This window comes from Danaus plexippus, chromosome 2, assembly GCF_018135715.1.
Source record: "Danaus plexippus chromosome 2, MEX_DaPlex, whole genome shotgun sequence".
NCBI classification, from domain to species: Eukaryota; Metazoa; Arthropoda; class Insecta; order Lepidoptera; family Nymphalidae; genus Danaus; species Danaus plexippus.
In genome coordinates, this window is record NC_083537.1 from 8,162,279 (window position 1) to 8,184,214 (window position 21,936).

The 21,936-nt window shown below is 30.7% G+C and overlaps 3 non-coding genes across 3 annotated transcripts; all 3 read left to right on the plus strand.

Moving 5' to 3' along the window:
* Nucleotides 1–1,458: 1,458 nt before the first annotated feature.
* Nucleotides 1,459–1,530, plus strand: Trnah-gug (transfer RNA histidin (anticodon GUG)). The gene has a single exon. It is a non-coding gene; the product is annotated as a tRNA-His (tRNA).
* A 5,921-nt stretch (nt 1,531–7,451) lies between these two features.
* Trnah-gug (transfer RNA histidin (anticodon GUG)) lies at nt 7,452–7,523 on the plus strand. Its single transcript has one exon. It is a non-coding gene; the product is annotated as a tRNA-His (tRNA).
* A 9,901-nt stretch (nt 7,524–17,424) lies between these two features.
* Nucleotides 17,425–17,496, plus strand: Trnaq-cug (transfer RNA glutamine (anticodon CUG)). The gene has a single exon. It is a non-coding gene; the product is annotated as a tRNA-Gln (tRNA).
* The last annotated feature ends 4,440 nt before the right edge of the window (nt 17,497–21,936 follow it).

The following is a 21,936-nucleotide window of genomic DNA, read 5'->3' on the forward strand; positions in this document are numbered from 1 at the left end:
ATGGAGAAGGTTAGAGCATTAATCACCACGCTTACTAAAGACGGGTTGGCGATTTCAATCTTATAATTTGAAATTATAAGACCAGGTTTCCTCACGATGTTTCCTTCACCGTCCGTTAGTGGTGTCTAAATACTCTTAGAAAGTACATATGATTCGGAAAAGATCACATTGGTACTTGCCAGGTTTCGAACCTGCGACCTGACGTATGATAAGCCTTTAACCTCCATTCCACTCCGACTTCATAGTCATAATATTTAATAAACCAACAAATTAATCAAATGTGGTTTTCATATTTTTAATGACATTATAGAATTATTTTCTTCCATACAATGTTTTAAGAGAGATCTGTAATAATTTCCTCTGATCACTAACGATGACATTCAGTCGAGAGTAATGACGTCATTTGCGCCCAGCACAGTGATATGAACCATTAAACTAAAATACAATGATTACAAAACGGATAATAGCCGTTAAGATAAACATCTCTTTTACTACGTATAGCCTTGGCGTCGTCTTTATTCTTGTATGCCTATATCTTGTTTACGAGGTGACAATAATAATAGCAGCTTGAAAGAGTAACCGAATACTCATATAAATATTTCAATAAGAAGAACCTATTGATTTTCATACCAAGATTACATTAACGAAGTTTATTTACCTCTGAATAAATTTTCCATACGGAAGTTCATGTTTGAATTAAGAATTCTTATTTAACTTACTTAACAGCGATTGAAGCAACCACAGTTACAAACGATCCTCGTTAAAGTGACTCAATAACAATTTGATGTCAAGTACTTATAAAGGAAAAGAAATAACTTACTAGAATAATAAATTCGAAAACATTCTGTTATCATATGATATTCAAAAATAAGAAGATACTCTTGAAATTATAAAGAAAATATGTTATAAATATATTTTCCACATTTAGAAAACGTGAATGTTCTCTCGAGTTATATAATATTGTTATTTTTGGATTGCTATATTTTAGGTGGTATAAATTATATAGATTACAAATTCCTGTATTTATATTAAGTAAACACTTAGTGTCGACGGTAGTCACAAACAATACGACGATAATAATTAAATTTTAAACATTAGAGTATCCAAAGTTTTGAGTTCAAGACAGTCATGTTTTATTTTTGCATGAATCGTATGTTATTGTTACAAGCATGTAATAAAAATCCCCAAATTTATTTATTTTTTTCGTTTTTGTTATTATTTGAACCTTTGAATGACATGTTATGTGTCTTACGACTAATTACCACGCCAAAAATTGTAAACAACTATTAAATTGTCTCTTAGATACTGACTATTAAAATTCCTTTGATTCTTAAAAAATTTTAAATTCGTCAAACTTAATGAAACGTTACATTCACTTTCGCTGCGCTTGAGCAATATAGCAGCGAAAAATGTAACAACTGTATCTTTATTTCGGTAAACCATTCACCAGCTCCGATAGCCGTGATCGTCTAGTGGTTAGGACCCTACGTTGTGGCCGTAGTAACCCAGGTTCGAATCCTGGTCACGGCAGCGAACAGCTGTCGCGGCGGAGCATTGTTTTTATTTTAAAAATTGATTTATCCTTGTGCCTGCCCATGAAAAAGAAACTAATATTATATACAAAACTTACATAAACATACATACTCGTTTTAAAAAATAGGTCATTCACATCTCGTCTGCCCGTGATCACGGTTGCTGGAAACTAACCGAAACGTCGGGATTTAAAGTTTTTAAAATAGTAAAATTCACGTAGTAAATTTTAAAAATATTAGTTCTATTCAAATGAATACTCTCGAAAGACCTATGTCTCGTTAAGAAGGTCTTAATTTGATTAAAAAACTTTATGTCAAAAATAAAAATCTGTTGCTATGTTTATTTCATTTGAGGCATTCCTATTTTACATTAGAAATGTTAAAAGTCGCATTAAAAATTAAACAACTTGAGATCAGATCGACCCTCGTCACCTCTAATGTATGTCGCGGGGGACTCATTATACATACATATTATAGATACAAATGACAAGAAAATATACCATTAAATCAGATCAGCTGATTGTATAGTGAGCTTACTTACATCTAATAATAAATGGAGAAATAAAAACTTTACTAGGAAATCCTTTTTGAAACAATTTTTTTCATTGAATTTCAAACTGAAATTTTTTAATTTTAAAGGTTCTTAAATCTGTTGAAAGTTCGGGAAGACAAATTACTAAGTTATGTTATCATATTAAAAACTGGCTTTTGGGTGTGTTTTTCTGTATGTCATGTATTTTATATGTATATTTTAACCTTATTATTTATTTCTTGTATGTTTAACGAAACATTGGAAAGTATTAAAATTGTTCTTAAGTACATGTAACATACATGAGACTTATCAAACTGGTTTTACGAAGAAAACTGAGATAAAACGGTCTTAACAAGACTTTTATCTTCATTCAACAAAGCGTATCGCAATAACGAACCTGAGAATTTCTTAACATCTGTTTATATCGTTTCTTTCTTCGCTCTTTGCCTTTCCTTTGATGTTCGTATACTGAACAAGGTTGTTGTAAGAGCCGTAAGCCTACTTAATACTCAGCTTCTAGTTCTCATATAGTATGCGAAACGGTTTATATATTATAAAATTGTAGATTATTTACGTAAACCCCGAATTTAAAATACTATAAACTAAGCTCATCTGTATTATGGCTTATAAGTAGTAAATGTTGTAAATTATTTCTTAGGTATGCTTTTTATTTGAGCTTTAAGCTTCAAGATTTGTATTTTTAATATTAAAAATGATTGTACCATTGAAAGATAAACGTTTTATTATAATTAGTATACATATATGTATATAAATATAAGAAAAATAATAACTGTATTAAACTTTTGTTAATTTATCTGATGTAGTATTTGGGTAAAGAACGACATGTTCTCCATCGATTTCGTGCCAGTTTAAATTTTTATTCTTCTTTATACGATCCGAACACATTAGATATAATGATTTCTCCTTTTCTTATCTACAAAATTTTCTTTCACGAATATTTCATAAATGTTTAATTTTTTTCCCTCTACACTTGTCTTGTAATATAAAATTATTTTAACTATATCCTTTTTTATGTTCAATGTTTAAGAAAATAAAAATAAATTTTATCCGTCCATACTTCGCATGAATATTTTAATAGTTCCTTTCATAATCATTGTTTGGCGTAATATAATATTTCCGATATTTATCTGAAATTTTTCCATTTAATCTATCATAAAATCGAAGTTTATCGTATATTTTCTGCAAATATTAAAATCTTCAAAATGTAGCTGGAGTCGGGGCTTATCTCAAAATTATTATCTCACGAAATATCCCGAAACACCACCTTGTAATTGACAATTCCGGGCGATACAATATCAGCCTTGTCCTATTAATCGATTGCTAAATTTGAAAATTTCAAATTTTGGGTACTGAGTCGTAGTATAGAACTATAGAACAATGTTCTGTAAAAAACAGTTAAATGTGATAACTAAAGTGCATATTAGTTGATAAATAAAAACTGTACATATATCTTACGTGATAAAGAGCATTTTAGACTTTTACTTAGTTCTATAGAGGCTTGAATTTTTACACATCAGTGTATTCCAAATTTTCGTCAGTTCGCGCTATTGTATAGCTTTTCTCATTAGTGTCAATAGACACTTAAAATTAGTAATATAGTAAGACAGAAAATTACTAACCATGCTACGCAACACTTCTCTTGGTATTTTTCTTTGTATTGTTTTCCTTCATCATACTAACATATAAACTACGAGATGCATCTTCTTATTTTTTTCTCGTTTCGCTCGACAAAAAAGCTCTTGGTGCAGTTGGAGTGAGGCGACCGCAACGTTACGTTATTGAACCGTGTTTTTGGACATGAGTTCCGTTTTAAAATTGAAATTGGTTGTCGGATCTAAATTTTGTTTTGATCAAAACCACCGCAGATGACTGGGCTATCGAATGAAACAATCCTCGACACGATCGGACATTCAGTTTGCTGGCTTCACTCAATAATAAAATGATTATCGCTACAACGTCGAGGTCTGATGTTATGTTAATGGCTTCAACTAATGAGTTTGGATGTCCTATGCACAACTCTGTATTGGTGTAGCTATCACTTATCTAAATATATATACATGTACATATGTATATACATTTCCTTATATATCATTCCCTATTTATGTCTATATATATAAATCTAGAGGATAGGAATATTTACATGAATTTTAAAAGTGCATATCAAAATTAGACCCAAAGAATTAAAACATATTTTTTATCTGTACTAATATGTATATATATGTTATGTAAAAAGAAACAAGTAATTCAACAAAATAGATATTTCAATACCACATAAATATTCCCTTTAGTTTTACAAAGTTTATAGGACTTCAAAGAACTGTCACATTTACACGAGACAGTTTTAGAAATGTTTCTTGAAGAGTTAATGTATCCAAGTGGATGGTTGAAGTAACAAAAAGTAAAAAATAATGGTCATGTATATGTATTTATTTTATATCATTGTTTTCTAAGTGTGCTATGACGTGTCCATTAAGTAAACGTTGGATAACGATATACATTATGGAGGCAATTGAAATCGAATTAATTAGCAGGTTCTACCGGAAGGATTAACAGAGTGTTTCACGCCGTAATGTTTAATACGATCGAGACACCATCTTCAGTGACCTTTTGTAAGATTCAATACCATGCTTGGGTGCCCTCTACCTATGTAAGCTACTCCAGATGCTTTAATGATGTTCCAATAGGAAAGAGACTTCGATGGAGTGTAAGTCTGGATCTGTTGTGAGCAGAAGGTTTAGATGCTTGCCTATATTATGGTAAACATTCGACACCCTCGTAACTTGCTGAATAAATTGGAAAAATCTAGTTACAAAGCACAATTACGCATTTCTTTTCCAACATAGTGGATCAGCTTTTAAAACTATTCTTAATTCTTGGCATTATAAAGACCAACTGAGGAGAAGGGTAATGAAGTTGGACCACATCAGTAGTTTCACTTAGAAGTTCAAACAAGTGAGCCGTCTCCTGTCACCACTGTTCAATCGGTAGACACAGTTATAAACTATTTTATCTACACAAGGGTGCACCGGCATCCAGAAGGTAGAAAATTTGAGATCAACAAGGTGACAGAAGCGATGATAGTATAGATGTCATTGCAGATTTATACACATATCTCGAAACATTCATGATGATTTTAAGTCAGGCTAAGGTTTTTTTGAATTATTTTCTAAAGGCTATATTTTCTTAGTTATTAAGTCAAACAGTGAAAATAACACGATCACTATTCTAAAGTTTCTGAGTATTTAATAGCATTTTACTTTAAGGTTTGTATAAACATTTAAGTCACTGTCCTTAAGCTGTGCCATTGTGTCCACAACACGTACCGACGAGTCACAGGACAAAGTGCTGTTCACTTAACAGTAAAGTAATACCGCACTGGCTCTACTCAAAGAGGATAGAGTTCTATAAACGTATCTTCAGAAAGCTTTCGTTTTGAAAAATATTAAAATGTTTATCTTTGGAACTAAATTTATATTTATCATTCTTTATATAAAATTGTTTAGGTTTGTAAATTTTAGTATTCATGTTTTTAAAACTTAAAATCAGAAAAAGATTACTTTGTAATAAAGAAAAACATACAAATTTTGCTGTTTTTCTTTAAACATAATTTATTTATATTGCAATGTACCAAACTGCAACTATGTTTCCTAGATTAATATTACAATTTGTTTTGACTGACTAACCGTGTTAGAGTTGTTTACTATAAATTCGAGTAAGGCTCCTTGAATAATACAAAAATGAGGAAAATTAGGGTTAATTGAAATAAGATTAATAGTAAACGAATTTTCCTCAGTGATGATTATTTAATTGCAATACTCTTTTGATGTAAATCCAAATTTTTTTAATAGCTCTATTAAATATCGCGAATTAATTTGATCGTCAAATTTTAAAGACTTTTAAGTATGTAATTCAAATCGCGTTTGAGAAGTGACAATTTTTTTTATGTTAATAAAATTTTAACCGATTTAACACTTTTATTACAGTTATCTAAAGTTAGTATTAAACTGTTATTCTTATTATCATATCTTATTATGTTATTATCTATTAGCTTCAAGTTTTTAATATAATGAAATTAAACATAAGTTCTAAGTTATGGTAATATGTACATAAATCGATTACATTATTCAGATAAATTAAATTTTATTACAAATTAAGTTTTTAGCGATTTTTCATAATATTTTCGGGAAATTCTTTGATTTGTTGGAAAACTTGAAATGAAACGGCGGAGAGATTTATGTCTGCAATAACTTCATTTTTTTTTAACTTTCATCTCTATGGTCTTTCTTTATTTCAACCAATTTATTTAGTTGGTGGAAGATATCGCTAGAAGAAGTGATATTTTATGGAAGCGATAACCGTTTTCACTTCAACAGATTATGTTACTGTGACAAATGGTACTATAAGAAATGTTTGGCGTTAGATGACAAATAACGAAACTAACTAGCAGACGCTTTTGTCAGCCTCATCCCATTTCACGTTTATAGAGAAGTTATCCGCACCTTCAGTTTAAATAAAAATCTTAATTCGAATAGATGTAACAAACAAATATTTTTATTTAAAATTTTTGATGTGGTAAATATGAGTGCATTAAATATTTTCAATTACAGATTTTCGGCTACAATATTATATGAAAATTTATTATTAATTTAATTATAATCAATTAAATAATCAATAATATTAAAATTATTTGTTTCTTATTTACATACTTCTCAATTTTTCATAATTCTTTATTGCACGCTTCGTGTTGATTTCTTTTCAGTAAGCTTGGATATGCAGCCACGAGATATTAGATATAATTTTTATATATATCTATTTATTTTATGTGTATTATATATATCTGAATTGACCATATGTACTTTTAAACAATATTTAATAATACATATTGTATACGTGTATTGTATTAGCGCAGATAAACAATTAGAAAGAGATGTGACACTTAAAAAACAACGATATTTCTTATTACAAGAATAATAATTGAAACAGAAGTTTTCTAAAAAAAAAATTTGATGTAATATGACTTCTTCTGGAAAAAAAATTTGTATAGTTACATATATATATATTTATTGTTGTAAAAGGGAAAAACTCAAAACAATATCTGTTTTATCAAACGTTCGCTTTTAATACTGTTTAATCTCAGCTATAAGTAAAAAGACATATGTTAAAAATAGAAATTCTTAATATATCCCAACATCAAACTGTATCACATTTATGACAAAAATTTTATTGTTATATCTCAATAAAGAGACCAGATAATTGTAAAATTTCGTCACACTTGCTGAGAAAGTTTCTCTGCGCTTGAGCAATATAACAGCAATAAATGTAACAACTGTATCTTTATTTCGGTAAACCATTCACCAGCTCCGATAGCCGTGATCGTCTAGTGGTTAGGACCCTACGTTGTGGCCGTAGTAACCCAGGTTCGAATCCTGGTCACGGCAGCGAACAGCTGTCACGACGGAGCATTGTTTTTGACAATATCATTAAATAACAAACTGACCTAAAAAGTTTAAAAATATGGAAGGTTTTTTTTGTGGTTTTTGTTAAACCTTTAATTTAAATAAGGCAGTAAAAATTTTAAATACGAAAGAACGGTAAAGAAACATTCAACTCAAATTAAACTAATGAATTTAAACAAATGTATATAAACAAACTATTTTACACCACGTCTCGTCATCACGGCTGCTGCAAAGTAACCTAAACGTCGGAAGTAAGTGGTTTTTTAAAAATAATAAAATACGCGAAAAATAAAAAAAAATTAGTTTCAATTAAATTTGTAAGGGAAGCTATTTATTAGTCGAAAACCTTTCTGTAGAAAAATTTTGCTATTTATGATAGAAAGTGCTAGACAGTTTAATCTAATACATTATGTCACTTATATTTTTTTTTTAAAGTTTCACTTTGAAATTACTCTTAATTTGGAAAAATAACCATTTGTAAGGTTGGAAATACAAAGGGTGATTTCTTCACTTATTGATTTTGTCTCTAGTTTTATTAAATTCAATTGTACCTAACAAAAATCATGATGTGTACCGACATTGCAATTTACAAAAATATTATACCCGTAACTATTTCAGTTTCATAAAAGGATTTAAATATCGCGTGGAAAAACGCTGCTTTGGATTTTAATCTCAACGCTATTCATTCAGTTTCAAGCTATTCTTTTGTTTTAGTGAACCCACAGCTCAAAACTTTACCCATTTTAAGCAGCAAACATGGGGAAGTTTACAATTCCCTTAGTAGGAGTAGTAATTGTGAAAGTATGTAGAGTATTGACGATCAGTATTGAAGATCAAGTTAATCACATAACGAAAATTTACAGTGTTTTAGTAAAGGGTAGGTACCTGATATATTATCCAAATGCTCACTGTATGTAATGGATAATAGCAAATATTAGGAAGCAGGAGAGTACGTTGAGGGAATTTCGTCATTTTTTTTTGTTTTGATTAGCTTTTCACTATAATGTTTTTAGTGATACTATTCAAATAATATTTTGTTTATATGGTCAATGAAATCCGCCATATTTTATATCAAACTCTTTTCATATTCTCTTCCTTTGACGATCTACTCTTAGGTTCTCTTCTAATTTATAAAGCACTTGTAAAACAGTATAAAATATTTTCGTTTAACTGGTTTTTACCCCACACGATTGTTAAAATGTTTCACTACTCAATTGATTAACCTATACTTTTATTACATTACAACATCTTGATGCTTTATGATTGCTATTTATGTTTATTAACGGTATACAAAATAGCTGAAGCCAGTATTCAAAGATTGAAAATGTAAGTTGTTCCTTTAATGTTTCCATTACAAATTGAAATAAGTTTTGCATTATAATTAAATATTTTAGTTATTAGTATTTGTACTACTTTTAATATCGTAATTCAATATTTTTTTTTGATATAATAGAGATAGATACTTAATATTATTATAATTACTTAATATTATTTTTTATTAAGTACTCGATACTTTTTGTCAAAAAATAATGGATTGAGAAACATAGTTTATTGTGTAGTAATAAGTTTCTGTTTAGCTTATTGCTATTGCACATTTTTATGTTTCAAAGTATATCACAACCAATAAGTTATAACGACGTTTGCCAAAAAAAATTTAGTGCGACGATATATTTATTTTTGGTGAAAATTTATCATAAAATATATCACCTGTAGATGTAAAGTCGTTCAATCGAATTTCTATCATTCCTATTAAAAAAAACCTCTATTGTCGGATACGTAACAAACGTCTAATGAGTAAAGTTCATGCTCTCGGCGACCGAATCTTTTATAGTGACGTCAGAAAAGCGTTTAGTGACTATAGTGACATCAGTTTAGCACGATCACAATTCTAGCAAGAGCCTATATCGCAAACCAAACATTTGTTTGTCCATTAAGTTAGTAGAGCCAGAAAAAAGCCATCGAACGCTTTTGTAAAATAGACAAGGCAGGCAATTTTGATAAACTCACGAACGTTAAGAATTTGAAACATTAAGCCCTCAAATTAATTATAATACATTATATTTTTAATAAAAGTTCCTCGTTAATTGGTATCCCTATATAAAATACTTTTCATACTATCGAAGTGACCTTAAGTGAGTCTTGACCATAACTTTATGTAACTATCAGTGTTCAAAAATTCTATTAGTGTGTAAAAAACTGTGTCATTATTAACTTTTTATTTAAAATTAATTTTATAATGGCTTAATTATAATATATATATATTTATATCTATATCACTAAGAAGTTTTTTGCGGATTAAATAAACTGTAACATATATTTTTTTTGTTACGTACCTGCAGACCGATTTCGTTAATGTTGTTACGAAGTAATCTTTTCAATACGCTAGATTATGAAATATTTTTTTCAAAAAATAACCGATAAACCAAAAATATTATGGAAATTATAATTATTTATGGAAATTTAAGTGTTGTATATTACATATCAAGCTTGTGTCGCGAGAGATCTCTTAAATAAAAAAAACATTGCATTAGTAAACATAAAGACTCATCTTTAAAACATCTCATGATACTCGTTTACGAAAATACGTCTACGTTTCTAAAAATAGATGTATAATAAGAGTTTTGATTGTACACGTCACAGAAAAATATTTTTAAAAATGAAAAGGGTAAAACAAACGTCTGTTAACAACATGGGAGTTGAAATTGAGGCTGCGTTTTCCAAAGTGAATTTAAAAATTGCTCAGTGTCACTCAGTCATTTTTATTGAATTATTCCAGTTACGAAATTTTTCGACAGAACAAATGTCAGTATTGTTATATTTTTGACTAAGCTCAGTTCCATAGAAATATTGATATAAGATTCACTTCATTTCTATTCCACGACTTACTTCTATATAATTATGGATTGTTTCGTAAAAAAATGTATTATGTTGTTGATATTTATTTTATATACAATAAAAAAGTTGTTATAAAATTATAACTTAATTGTTTTTTAAGGTGCACTCACATGTAGTTACTCTCTGCAGCAATATAAAGTTTCTTTGCAAGCTAACAGTAAACGAGTTTTAGCACACTATGTTTAATTGTATAATAACAAGTTTTATTAGAGAAAAAGAAAAAAAAAGTTAATTCAGCTATTTTTAGTAGAAGGTAGGATATGTAGTACTTATAAATAGGATTCATGAATTAGAAAAGCATAAATTTATCATTATATTGTTTAGTTCAATTAAATTAAATTATATATTCCTTAGATATTACCTGTTCAAGTGTCTGGTATTCATTGTTTTTTTTTTTGCAAGTTAACGAATATACGTACATTTCATTTATATATTTTGTAAGGTAGTAGAGCCTAGCTGTGGTCAAATAACTACAGCTCAAATATGGGCTGGCTCGACCGGGGAAGTGCCACCCACGCACAGAAGATCAGCGTGAAATAGTCATTAATGACTGCGTTTCGTCCGATGAGTGGGAGAGGTGGTTGCCTTTTCCCTGTTCCCACCCTTTCCTGTCATCTCCTTATTCCCACCCCTCTTTTTCCTTAACAACTAAGTTTGGCAACGCATCCGCAACAGAGATATTGCGGATGTCCATAGAGGACGGTGACTACTGCCCATCAAGTAAGTCGTCTGCTCGTTTGCCAACTTTTAAATAAATAATTTTAATAAGGTTAATGAGAACTAGCTGGGATCGGATTTTTCAAAAGATCAGCTTTAAGTTTATGGAACAAAATTTAAACTTCAATGAATGGTCTTTGTCAAAAAAAAAAAAAATAAATAATAATAATAATCAGTATGTTTACATATGAATTTTGATAGACTGTCATGGTTGCAAAAAAGGAACTAAAATTACTTCATATAAAATCAAATATTATTTTGCAAAAGCAAAACAGTATGTATAGCTATTTCAATTGATACAAATGATTTTGCATCGGTAGCCATTCAGCGTGAAATTCCTTTTGTTTGAATAATAATGGTTTTCAGAGCGGCTGAAAGCGTTTTGTATAACAGGAACCTAACCTTCACTTAAACGCCTTTGTATACAAATGCATGATTTTCATCCACATTAGTATTCTTAACACGAGTTCTCATTATTTAAGTAAAAACTGACAGACTTACGGTTTGCCACGTCATAAATCATAGTGTATATTCTCCCTACGATAAATTAATGTAAAACGTTTGAACGGATCGTTTTAACTTGACAGGGGAGACTCGTGCTAGGGATTTAAAATGTTCTCTCCATACAACAGATGGAAATAATTAATGAACGTAAGCGATACTTTACGAAATATGTTAAATTTATATCGTTTATTTCAGACTTAATATTTTTTTAATGATGCTGTAGGCAACGATTATGAAACAAAGCGCAATAACTTATAAGTAAGAGATTTTAACTTTTATGCCTCCAAATGAAGTTAAATTTTGTTATATAATTTTTAATCTGTGGTGAACATATAGATAAGTAATTCAACATATCGTATTTGGTGGATAATTTTCACATCCCATTGTAATACGCCCAGAATTTATAAATAATTTATTTTAATGACGGATGCAACGTAAAAATAACTTGAAGCTGACAACAGTCATTATTATAATAAAACAACGCTATTTAGTGCAGAACAGAACTAACGTTTTTATTTAAAGTAGTTTTGACGTTAACTAAACCATCACAGATGGCAGCACAAGTTCACAGATAACATTTTAGATATTACTTTTCTACACCCCCACTATATCTAACAATGTTATATTGATAAAAATCAGTATAATGAACAATTATTAACTTTAACATATGTGCTGAACCCCAATTTATCCAATAAATAATAATGCTTATTAGAGCACAAGCTCTTTGTAAGTAAGTCAGCTGGCATCTCAGCTGATGGTAAATATTTAACATTCACAATATTATTATTTACACATTCTCTAGAAAAATGATAACGTATGTCAATGTGTTTGCTTCTCTTATGAAAGATTGGATTTTGAGTTAACTTTAATGCACTCTGGTTATCATTATATAATTCAATAGTGTACTTCTTATTAGTTATTTCAAACTGTAAATTTCTTAAATAAAGAGATTCCTTACATGCTTCAGTTAAAGCCATGTACTCGGCTTCACTGCTTGATAAAGCCACGGTCTTCTGTTTCTTTGTCTCCCAAGAAATTACACAACCTGACAAAGTGAAACAGAAACCCGTGTAGGATCTTCTATCAATAGTGTTCCCACCCCAATCAGCATCTACAAATCCTTCAATGACAGAGTTCCCATCTGCAGAAAATTTTAAACCATAATGTTTGGTCAATTTTAAATATCGCAATATGCGTTTTACATATGAACAATGCTGTTTGGTATAGGAATTATTAAATTGACTTAAAAAGCTAACTGCAAATGCAATGTCTGGCCTTGTAAGAACCGCTAAATACATTAAAGAACCTATCATTTGTTGATAAGGAAACAATAACTTATCTACATTATTCTCATCTTTAGATGCATGTAACTTAGTCTCCATTGGAGTTTGAACAGTTTTACATTGACTCATTTTGAATTTAAGTAACAGCTGATCAATATAATCTTCCTGACTTATTGATATTGTTTTCTCACATTTATTTACTTTTACATTTACTCCAAGACATTTCTTGATTTCACCTAAATCTTTAATTTTAAAATTGTCAGATAAAACATCTTTTAAGTGCTTAGTAGCTATAATATCATTTGAAAAAATGAAGAAATCGTCGACATACAGAGTAACAATAGTTTTTAACTTATCCTGTGTTTTCAAAAACATACAAGGTTCTATCTTAGATTTAACAAAGCCAATTTTTAAAAGACATTCCTCTACTCTCTTGTACCATACTCTTGAAGACTGTTTTAAACCATACATAGATTTCTTTAATTTAAGAACTTGACCTTTCTCTACTTTCTCAGAAAAACCTTCAGGTATTTGTATATAAATGTCTTCTTCAAGAATTCCATACAAGAAAGCAGTTGTCACATCAAGATGTGTTATATCAAGATTAAGTTGAACAGACAGAGCAAATAAAAGCCGCAATGTGGTATGCCTCACTACAGGTGAGAAAGTGTCAGTATAGTCCACACCTTGAACTTGTGAAAAACCTTTCGCCACTAAACGCGCACGAAACCGAATGTTGTTATCACAATCATATTTTTTACGTAACACCCACTTGCACTTTACAACTCTAACATCTTGAGGAGGATTGCTAATCTCCCATGCATCATTCTCTTTGAAACTTTGTAACTCTTCAGCCATAGCTATTTTCCACTGTTCTTTTTCAGGTCCGGCTAAGGCATCCTGAAGAGACAATCCTGTCACATCATCATATGTGCTCTCACCAGCACAAAAATTTGAACATTTGAACCTGTCTGGTTGCTTCCTCTCTCGTGTAGGTCTTTGAGGTCTAATCTGCGGGATATCTTCAGCTTCAGAATCACTAGGTTTATATGTCTCATCAACCACATCCAGAAATGTGTCCTCTGAGCTATCTGTGTGGTCAGATTCCGAGTTTGGTTCATCTATATTAACTTCTTCTTCCCCCACTGAATCAAAACTCTGAGAGGAAACTTCCATCTGACATTCAGATTTTGATTCCTGCTCTATTATAACCACATCTCTACTAGTCAATATTTTCTTTGTTTCTGGGTTATACAGCCTGTATCCCTTTATGTTTTCTGGATATCCAAGGAGAATGCATTTTTCTGACTTCTTGTCCCATTTCTTGCGCTTCTCTTTAGCTACATGGACCATTGCAGTACTACCGAAGATTCTGATATGGCTTATGTCGGGCTGACAGCCAGTCCATATCTCATACGGTGTCTTATTACCCAATGCTGCAGCCACGCTTCGATTCTGTAGATATACTGCCGTGTTAGTAGCCTCACCCCAGAATTCTTTCCCTAGGTTGGCATCAAAGAGTAAGCATCTTGCCTTTTCAACAATAGTACGATTGAATCGCTCACATAATCCATTTTGCTGCGGTGTGTATAGATTACTTTTTTGGTGTATTATGCCAGCACCTTTTAAATAATTGTCAAACTCTTTATTACAGTATTCTAATCCATTATCACTCCTTAATACTTTGATTGTCTTCTTAGTTTGATTTTCCACCTGGGCTTTGAATTCTTTGAAACACCTCAAAGCCTCATTCTTGTGTTTTAGAAAATAAACAAACACCATTCGACTACAATCATCGACAAACAACAAGAAGTATTTGGATCCTCCTATGGATATATTTTCCATAGGCCCACAGATATCTGTATGGACTATATCTAATAGGTCACTGCTTCTCTGATTGATACTCTTGAAAGGTAACCGACACTGTTTGCCTTCGCAACATGTATCACATGAAGATTTACCAATATCCACTTTTTCATCAAAAGACATACCCTGTACTGCAGTCTTCATCTGATTCAGGTAGTCTTTATTAATGTGTCCTAATCTGCGATGCCATGTAACACCTGATACAACTGATGCAGCCAAATGTTCCTGGTTTTGTGAGTTTACTTTGTACACTCCATTTTCTAGTAATGCTGTTGCTACTAACTTATTATTTTTGTTATATACCGAGCAACTACTATCAGAAAAAGATACCTTGTTTCCTTTGCTTATGAGTTGGCTGACTGATAGCAAGTTAGTCGCCAGACTTGGAACACAATAAACGTCTTCAACCATAATTTCGTAATCAATATCACCAGTTGTAGTTATAATTTTCACATCGCCAGAACACAAAACTGACAACTTTTCACTGTTCGCAACGATAATTTCCTGTTTCTGATCATACGACGCATTCATAACCAAACTTTCATTTGCCGTAAGGTGTACACTGGCTCCAGAGTCAATATACCATGCATTTTTACTGAAATTCCCGCTCAGGAACACAGCACTAAACGCATTAGACTGCATTCGGGGTTTTTCCTTGAAGTTCGACGCGTTATTTTCGTTATTAGTACATTGATTTCTATAATGGCCTTTTTGTTTACATCTGTAACATGTCACGTTTGACTTTGACGTATCGGCAGTGCTACCAACATTGACATTTTTTCTTGACGCCATTTTATTTTTCTTGTACTTAGAATTCGAACGAGCTGCGAACGCGCCGCCAACTTCATCACGTTCCTCTATGGTTGACTCCATGTCTAACAATTTCGATTTGATAGAATCAGCCGTTATGCTAATGCCTGAATGCTCAATTGCCATGATCATCGGTGAAAATCGATCCGGCAATCCTGCTAATAACAATGAGCCTGTCCACTGGTCATTTATTTCAAAACCCGTGCCACTTAATTTTTGAGCCGTGTCAATAATTTGAGTCACGTAGGACGTCATTGAACTGCAGTTTTCCAATCTTATCGAAATTAGATTCCGTAACAGATTTATCCTTCTTGAAAAACCGTTGTCATCGAATAACTGTTGTAGTTTATCCCAGAGTTCTTTCGTTGTTCTTACACTTTTCACATGTACAAACAAAGACGGGTCGATTGTCATAATCAATTTTGCTCGAGTTTTCTCGTCGTCTGCAGCTCCTACTACAGCTCCTTCTGGCTTTACACAATGTTTCATGCCTTCAAGGATTAGGAAATTCTCTGCCGCGAAGCTCCACTCGCTGTAATTTTCCCGCCCGCGTAATTTGGGTACATTTACCAAGTAGTTTGCCGCCATCGTAATTCTGAATAAAATACTTTTATTTCACGAATGTCCAGCCAATCTACACAACACAGTGTAAACGCGTGTCGAAACAGTCTTTTTAACACTCGTACCGTGACGAAATACTTGTTAAAACACTACTTTTCATTAATTTTCTGGGCCCATAACCTATAATAAAACAACGCTATTTAGTGCAGAACAGAACTAACGTTTTTATTTAAAGTAGTTTTGACGTTAACTAAACCATCACAGATGGCAGCACAAGTTCACAGATAACATTTTAGATATTACTTTTCTACAATTATAAAAACTTATTGTAGTCATATTTATTTTTATAAGTAAAACCTATTTCAAAGGAGAATAGAACTATTATTGAATTTTCGTATAAATACGACGTTTGGATGCACGACGGTTGAGTTCGATTCGTGCGGACGGACGGACGGCCCATTGAAGTATGTGAATATGAAGAACCTTCAAGAAATACGAGGGTATTTAGAAGAATGGAAGTTTTATTTTGAATTAAGATAGAACGTACTGAAAGAACTAACATTAGATAATTCAGCAATGCTGACGTCTCCCTCTTTAAAAACAACGAATTTATATTAAATCCGATATATATTATAAAGGAATTTTGGTATTATTTCTTATTATCTTTCGTAGCATTGTTGTGCGCTAGGCTTTCACGGTGAGTATCATTACGTAACTTAAACTTCAATTATTATTGTGTTGGCACAATAAAAAGTTATGGCCCATAAAGATTTTGAGCAACCTTATCGTATTTATATTATACTTACAACCTTCGAGATATCGCCTGATGGCACTTTCAGTATTTTTAGTACACTTTAAAAGCTTTATGTTACTTCTCTGCCGTTGTATGAATTTTATAGGTGACTGGAGTAATGTTTAAAATTGAAATTATTACATGCGACCTTAGGTGACAAATGTTTATTGTAGATGACAATATATTTGTTCTGAATTTTTTAAGTTATTATGACCCCATTCAATTTGGGTGGTTTTAGAGCAGATAACATGTAAAAAATTTTTTTCTAGTTTCATTAATATTATACAAACAAGTCTGCAAAAAATGTTTAAGATAAATTTCTAGCTCACGTTGATAAAATGGGATAAAGAAATTTATCACAATACGAGCTTCAGAATAATAATAATTAAAGTATAATATTACTCGACTTATTTAACAAAGATTTTCAGTGCCGTGATTCTAGACAATCGTGAACGGTTCCATGGTGTAACGGTTAGCACTCTGGACTCTGAATCCAGCGATCCGAGTTCAAATCTCGGTGGGACCTATTCTTTTTCAAACGTATTTCTAGATTAGGGAATTTTTATTTTTTGTTATAAAGGATAAGTAATTTTCATTATCACTTTCCACGGTGAAGCATTGAAAGAAGAACATTTTCTGTTCCCAATAAGAATAATTAATAATATTTATTTCAAATATAACATTGTAAGTTAAACTCGGTCCTCGTACAGATTATTTTTTATTAATTTAAAATTTTTATTGTCCTTATTTGTAGTACAAATGTTTGAGTAAAATAAAGGAATACCGTTAAATACAAATGATTTATAGACTTTAATTTTATTTCTAGTCTACTCGCGATCGCCTTTGACGCGACAAGCTACAGAAGGACGGATAGTTTAAGAGATGTAAAAAGTTTTTCCAATTAATACCATTGTAGAAAAAAAAAGCACTTCAGAAGCAATAGTTCTGTTAATTTATTTCAATACCGCGAGTCTTATAAAAGGGCTGTATTCCAGTTCGGTATATGTTACACACAAGTAAGTTGTTATTGGAATTTTTACTAAAATAACATGCGTCCTAAGAAAGGTATTATCATTTTTTTTACAAGACACAACTTATTATTTATTTCTTAAATTATTTAAACCTGAAAATCTTGATTATTCCTAATTTAAACAGAATACCTAATAGTTATATCTCAACATGATCTTTAAATAATCTCTCCCCGGGAAAGGATGCTCCACACCAGTCCTTTCCCCTCCTTCATGCATCACACAACTCCACCGCCCGCCGCGCCTACTCATCCCTTAAACAATACGGCTTTTCTTTATTTTTGTTACCTCCTGTATGTCTTTGGATGATCATACTTAAAGCATTTTAACATGTAAGAAATTAAATTTTTGGAAAATTTTACACCAAACTATACATTTAATTGTTTATATAAAAAAAAAATTTTTTCTTAATCGAATCATTTCTTCAATATCAAGAGAAAACTTTGTGAATTTAAATAGAACACGTATATGAATTTTTGTTTTCAATTGATATAATATAATTTAACACAACTAAAGCGGTGTCGAAAAGAGAAGTAACTTTATTTCATATCAGTGTCTTAGGCCCTCGTAGCAGCGAGAACACACGCGTCTGTTATGTAAATACGTTCTTGTGCTGAATATAAACAGGAACCAGATTTATTCTAGAATATATACATTTATTCGTGCTATCAGAAACTTAATAACTATGTTAGAGTGAATAGGAAAAATATATATTAACTCTTTATAGTTACATAAAATACTACATGAAAATTGCAAGGACTCACTGCTTCTGACATTTTTGATTGTAAAAATATTTATATTTGTCAAATGATATACCCTGTTTATTTTTCTAGTTAAGTGTGGCTGTAATTTTGCCGCAATACAAATTTAATCGTCACAATCCGTTTTACAGTTGATTTTGATACGTAAATTTGTAAAAAACATAGATTTATGAGTTTAAATGCGCTTTGAAAAAGGTAGGTATTTGTAATAATGTTATATTTCCCGATTTAGCTCGTGAAAATGATAATTAAATTTCACAGACGGTTTAATGTTCACGTAGGTACAAAAATCACAAGGTCAAGAAAACGTTGGATTAAAATAAAATAATTCACCTATTACATGCACATTAAGTCTCAAAAAGTTCCTAATAAGATTAGTAGAACTAGTGTTTTAATTTAGCCAAATACATCTGAATTTTATTCGTGTTTATAAACCCGGTGTTTTTAGGGTTTATCCTTGTTTGCTATTTACCTGTATTACTTTACGAGTGTCGTGGGCGGGGATGACCTCGAGCTGTTTCATTTTTAATGTGAATTCCCTCTGTGTGAATCCAGATATAATGAGTTTGTTTGTTTATATTTTTTATTTAATAGTTGAAACATATTCGTTAAAATAATCTTTAACCAACGAAGTGTTTTTAAAAAAATCGTTTTTTTTTTAATTCTTAATATAAGTAAAAATAAAATTGTAATAAAATAAATAAATTAAAAAATATATTTTTAATCATTAACATATGTCTAATAGAATAAATAGAAACCGTTGTGTGAAGGCTGTGAAAAGAAGGTTCAGAATACAAAATGAGTTTTATTACATTTTGTACGGTATTCATCTTTTTTTCACTAATCTTGTGAAGCTTCGAAGTCACTGTATATATTTTACCAGAATGTGCCAACTTATATAGTTTCTATTTAAAATATATTAATACTAAATTAATAAAATAATTCTTAGTTATTCTTTAATTACCTAATACGCGTGTTACAAAATCATTTTACATTGTTTTTCAATAAAGGTCTGCCAATTTTTGCCTTTATACTGAATAATAAAAAAGTTAATAATAAGTAAAATATTATCTCCATAATCACCCTTGTCAAAGAACTCTTTAAGAGAATATCGGTTCATTTCTTATATTGTGCGGCATTACCTATCTCGTACTTGAAGGCTTAGAATGATCTTCATGATACTTCATCATTGATCTAAACTAGTTCAGTTGTGACTAAATTAGTTTTGTAGATACACTGAGTTTAGGTTAGTACCAATAAAAGCGACGATAATAATTCTCCATGGTAGCTAACCTCAACAAAGCTTATGAGTGACAGTTACAATAATATTATATATTTTTTTTTTATTTTCACTTTTTAATTTACCATAGTGTAAGAGACGTGTTTGACTTTATTCCGTTAATCTATTATATACGTCTATAAAAGTACTTTAGCAGTATTAAAAGTCGTCTGCAGGGAAAGCATCTCACCTCAAACACGACCTGTGTGAGCATTGAACAACCAATCTGAGATAGTGCACCTTATGTTTTAGTTGTTATGGGAAATGTAAAATTTCAGGCAATGATAAACATATCGACGTCACTTAAAGCAAATATTGTATCTTTAATTATATATTGCTTATATTGAAGTTGTGGTTGATGAAGAGTCTATTAATTTCTATGTCATTTAATTTTTTATTTATATTTTTCACAAAATAATTAAGTCACACTAACAATGATTTTTTTGCGAATATTATAATATGTACACAATTTTCAAAAAAATATGATACTTTATACATTCTAAATCTCTAAAATCTTATCTTTTATTTATATTTCACTCAATTTTACAAGGTTTCCATTAAAAACTTAAACACCAGACGGAAAGTTATATTTTATACCCTTAAAACAATATTAAAATCTTACACAAAATGACTTGAAAAACATAAATGATTATAAGTTACGAAATTTTTGAAATTTTATCTTTAAGATATCTTCATTATGTTATTTTATTAACAGCTTTCAATAAAAAGGAATTTATGTTCTATATAACTCATAATCCTCCTAAAATGGTAAAACCTAAAAATATAATGAATTATTTTTACAAACATAAAAAACGACATATATCGAGATACATAGACTAGCTACATTTAGTGTGATACGTCTGTGAATAGACTGTTTTATTCTCTTCATTCACGTACCCATTGGCGGTAAAGGTCGTTCATGATTCACATCTGAATATGGTCAGGTTAAACAGCCTAAGAGTTCGGTGCATCTTTAGTGGGTAAATGCTAAAACGGTAAACTTCCAGATATCAGTTAAAAAATCCGCCGCCAACCACCGTCAATTGTTAGGTAGTGAGGCAGGGTCATCGTATATTAACTTTGGGATGTTCATTAAATCAACGGCTAAAAAAAATATGGAATAAAACTATTCTCCTAATCCACTCTTCCCTATGTTTAAATGAAACTAATATTTTTCGGATAAACTACGCGTGAGTTATGTTTGTAAAAAACTACATACTCCCGACGTTTTAGTTACTTTGCAGCAACCGTGATCACGGGCGGACGAGATGTAGACGGGGAGTATGTAGTTTTTTACAAAAATAAATCACGCTTAGTTTATCCGAAATAAAAAATATTAGTTCCATTTGAATGAATAAAACTCGCGAAAATCTTAGATCTCATTATCTTCCCTATGTTATACTAAAGGGAATTGAAAACATAACTCATCATCATATCACTGTAGTTTTGGTCATTAGAATAGAATATGAAATTTGTTCTCGAGGACTACGTTTTCCTTAGAGGATTTCTGGTAAATAAAATATTTATTCATGATTCTGACCAAGGAACAATTTATTCACTACTATATTTAAAGGGTTATTCTCATGAGAACGTTTAAGTGAGGTATTAAATGGTTAAAATTTAATTCTCGGATTTGGGTCACAATTATTACTACTATTATATTTTTTATGTATAAAAAGCATCCATTAATTTAATTCAACCAACGCTCGGCTAGACAGACGTATATAAGATAATACATGTATTGGGTTTTATATTAATATATACCCTTCTATAAAACTTGCATATTATGTACATAACGTATTTTTATCCTCAATTTTTTTTTCCATACTAATATTAATGAAATTATGCTGCAAACTTTTTTTAAATTGCCTTCATTAAGTGTACATCTTGTAGGGAAT